This window comes from Trichosurus vulpecula, chromosome 4 (assembly GCF_011100635.1).
Source record: "Trichosurus vulpecula isolate mTriVul1 chromosome 4, mTriVul1.pri, whole genome shotgun sequence".
Classification (NCBI taxonomy): domain Eukaryota; kingdom Metazoa; phylum Chordata; class Mammalia; order Diprotodontia; family Phalangeridae; genus Trichosurus; species Trichosurus vulpecula.
Window position 1 is genome coordinate 403910106 of NC_050576.1, and position 4585 is coordinate 403914690.

A 4585-nucleotide genomic window follows, 5' to 3' on the forward strand; every position below is an offset into this window, starting at 1 on the left:
TACAGATTGAAGCGAACTATTTGCTCTCCTCCTCTTTTTTGGTATTGTTTCTTCTTTCTTACAATTCATACTATTGGATATAATTCTTCTTTACAACTTAGTTATTGTGAATATAAGTTTAATGGGAAGGTATATTTAGAACCTGTGTCAGATTACACGTCTTTTGTGGGGAGGGGGAAAAATTTGGAGCTCAAAACCTTGTGGAACTAAGTATTGTAAACTAAAATTAAAAATAGATAAATTTAATAAAAGAAAGGAATCCAATCAATAAGGAAAGAATTTTGTCAGATATTCTGTATCTGAATGACAGAATTCTAAGCTTTCAGTAAATTTTACTGTGAAGAAAGAATGCACCTGATATATGTATATATCATATATGTGACAGCAGTAGGGACATGGGGTGGTATTCAAGAGCATCTGTTTATGATTGAGATAAGAGTCAGAGTGATTAAATAACAAAAATAGGGGAATTCTATTTGGATGCAGAGTTTGTCAGCCATTTCTTAAATCACTCCTCATGGTTGAATGCTCTGAATACTTGCAGAATGGACCCTACTATATCAACAACTAGAGCTACAGGAGAAAACTTGAAAAACAAAAAAAAAATAATAAAACCATAGCTATAAAGCTATAAGGTGGATTATAAATTGCAGGCCAGATCATGATCAGTATTGGTAGAGGGAATTTCCTCATTGGGAGTTCCTTGTACAATGAAATCACAGGTTTGGACTGAAAAAAAGTTAATAATGCAAGTTTACTGAAATAATCCCTAAGTGTCCTTTAACCCTCTTATATATAGATGATCATTATAGTAGGGAGGTTATATTCCTTTTCCTTTAAAATAGATGCTGGTAGTAATGAGTTAAAATGATTTTGTGCTTTGGTATCTAATATGTTACACAGCGAACAGAGACTACCAAGTCATTTCATGGATTTTCAGTTTTCCCCTTGGCTTTCTTTTTGACATTCTCAAAGAGTACTCTCTGCCAGACTCAGAGCAACTGATGCTGAGCTGGTGAGATAAGACTTTGAGACGTAAGACCCCTGAGGATTAAATGATGGCGAGGCAAGACTGCTTGTCCATTGTGATGCAAGTCAATATGGATTCTGTGAATATTTCTACCATTAGAGAAGCGGAGATTTGTGCTTCATTTGAAAAAAATAATCACTCTCTACCCTTTCTATTCATTCTCTTCCTCTCTTACCCCTCCCCACTTTGTTTAAGGAATGCCAGTTCAGGAAATAACCTTCTATTCCCATAACTGAAAATGAACTTTTATTCCCATAACTGCAAAGATATTTTTGTTCCTGTTAATGTCAATAGATTTTTATTCCCATTAAGGGAAAGAGATCTTTATTTTCTTCAGTATGGTAAAATAGGAATTCTGGAAACATATATATGTATATATGAAAAGACCAAATAAACTAGTTAAATGAAGAAAAATAGCAAAGAAAACCAATGACTTTGGTTAATGATTTTTATTCTGTTTGTCTAAAAATTCTTCCCCAAACTTTTTAATTTAGTTGGATACAACAAAATTATTATTACTTTCCTATGTCATTATTTTACAACCTCCCTGTCATCACCTAGAAAACACATATTTAATGGTGTCAATGACTAGGTCATAGGATCAGAAATTTGGAGTAGGAAATACTAATGATAATGATACCTATTCAATACCAGTCTTTATCTATACCTCCTGAATTGCAAAATAGTTCATAACATATGTATTCTAAGGAATTTCTTTTTAAAAAAATATAGAGCCTGTCTCTATAAAGCATTTACACAAAGATGAATACATCTTTGCCAAAAAGAGGATTAATTAATATTTTAGAGCACATTATAAATAGGTTGAATACCTTCAGAAATACTTTTGGAATAAGCAGACATTACTTCACCACATAATAGTTAAGAATGATGATAGTTACATATCATTGTTATCAAATGTAATCTAAAACAACTTACATACAGGCAGTGCATAATAAATTACTAAAATCTGAGAGTAGACTCAAAAAGAACGGGTGATATCCACATCAATTCAGCCAATAATAGGCTGACAAAGAAATACCAGAGAAATGACTGATCCACGAAGATTTATTTGTGGACCAAGGAATTTGTAGTGGCTATTCACAATCAGGCCATTGCCACCAGATATTACAGAAGGGTTGACCTTAAGAAGCCAGATTTTGTGATCAGTGCAGATTATTCATGGAAATGGTGGAGGCTATGTAACACATTATGGCTTATGCCCATGGGCTATAAACTTATAGCATATTACATGACTTGGTGGGTCATAATCATGCATAATTATGCTCATTTTTCATAAACAGACAGATGATAAATTCTCCTACTACATATATAGTTTTGGAATTGGTTTATTATCACTGATGTTTATGTTATTTAAAATTGCCTAAATGTAACATTGAGCCATAAAAATTTATTTTTTAATAGATGTTGCTCTACAGGGTTTTGGACAAGCCTTGCTTTGACCCCCATTAAGACCACAGCTTCTGTATATAGTCCTAGAATGAGGAAGTACTCCAAGTGTGATGGACATTTAAGTAAAAACTTAATTGGATGGGTGAAGGAAAACAAAACAGTGGAAAACAATTATAAAAACAAGTCCCCAAAATGGTGGAGGTGGGAAAGATATGAAGCCCTAAGTCATGTGGACTCTGTTTTGATAACCAATTCAGACAATCATAAGAAATAACTTTAGCATGGGGCCCAAGTTTGATGAAATAATAGCTGAAATTAAAGAACTACAAAAATCTAAAAAAGAGTGAAAAAAGAAAGAACTTGAGGTCATTGAAAGTCTTCACTTAAACACAAATTCCAGAAACTACCTAATAATGAATTAAATAGAAAGAATCAATACCAGTGCCTAAAATTATCTTGAAGAAAAGATGATCATATTTAAACTTAAACTGAAATTTTGAAAAGTCTGTTTTGTGTTTCATGCCATGAATCAAATGAGAAGCCTAATTATACCAAAGAGAGTAATAAAAATTAAACAACAAACAAAACAACAACGATTGTTATTTGCGTCATGGATAAATGCATTTTCTCAAAAATTTTAAAGAAAATGTAAAAACACTTCAGAATTGGCACACAAGATTGTATGTGATAGCTATTTCCATGTTACTATTAGTTTTTAGAGAGAAACTTTCTTTTGAGCACTTCTTTGGCTGTATCTCATAAGTTTTAGTATGCTATTTCATTCTTATTCTTTTTAACCTAATTATTCATTGCTTTTATGATCAAGATGTTGTCATTCTGTCTCCATGTGGAACTGTATTTTTATTTTTTAAATGGTTATTGTATTATAGTCTATAACACAGGTAGCTATTTTAACCATTTTGCATTTATTTATGATTCCTTTTTGCCTTAGTACATGATTTATTTCTATAAAGGTAGAGTGGGAAGCACATAAACATTCTCATTCAGAAATAGCCACAGGTCATTCAAATCTATTTTTTCAAAGAAACTATTATGTTCTATATTTTTCTCGCTGTTTATTTTTTCCTATTGTATTTATCTAGTTCTGAAAAAAGGAATATTAATTTCTAATTCTATTTTATTCTCTTAAAATCTTTTTTAAATTTCCTAACTGTTCTTTTAATAATTTTTACAGGCTATGTTATTTGATTCATATACATGTTAACTAATGTCATTTAATTTTTTTCTGTGGTGATTTTAGGCATAATGTACCTCCACTGTCTGTCTTTCTTGGCAAAATTACTTTTTATTGTTATATGATTTGAAGTCATGGTCACAATTCCTCCCATTCTTAGAGTCACCTGAAAGATAATGGACTTTATTTTACCTGTCCATTTTCATTGTGTCTGTGTTTTTAATGTGTTTCTTACACAAAGTGTATTTTTTCTTTGAGAATTGATTACTTTCATACTTAGTTATATTGTAGTTTGTGTTTTATTTAATAACCTCTTTTGTACTTCTAAGTTATTGCTTTGTCTCTGCAGTTTTTTTTTATGCTAACCAGATTGTGTATTTTTTTTCCACCTATTCCCATCAAGGTAAGGACTAGGCCTATGATTCTGTCCATATAGGAACTTCAGGGAGAGAAAACTTCTTCTACTAATTCAGATCAGCACTTTCTTTGCAACAAGTAGTCTCAGAGAGCTGCATGAACAGTGAAAGGTTAACTAACTTGCCCAAGGTCACATAGCTAAGATTTGTCAGAAATAGAACCTTAGCCCAAGTCTGGAACCAGGTCTTCCTGACTCTGGAGGCCAGATTTCTATTCACCTCATCACACTGTCTCCCTCCTATTTCTATCACCATGTCCAATCTTAAATTCATTTGGTTTGCTTTATTTGCCTTCTAATCATCTCCTTTCTGCTCTCTAAAACTTTGGGACTAGTCTGATTCTGAGATTGCAATCTAACCTAAGAAAGAGTCTCCTTTGCAAACTGCCAAAGAGTTAACTCTAAAAGCCAATGCCTAAAACTACCAGCACCAAGGAGACCTTGGAACCACAGGTTACTAGGGCTACGCCTATAGCAGGCTTCTTAAAGTTTTTTTCTACTGTAACCCCTCTTTGAGTTTCTGGCAGCCATTAGT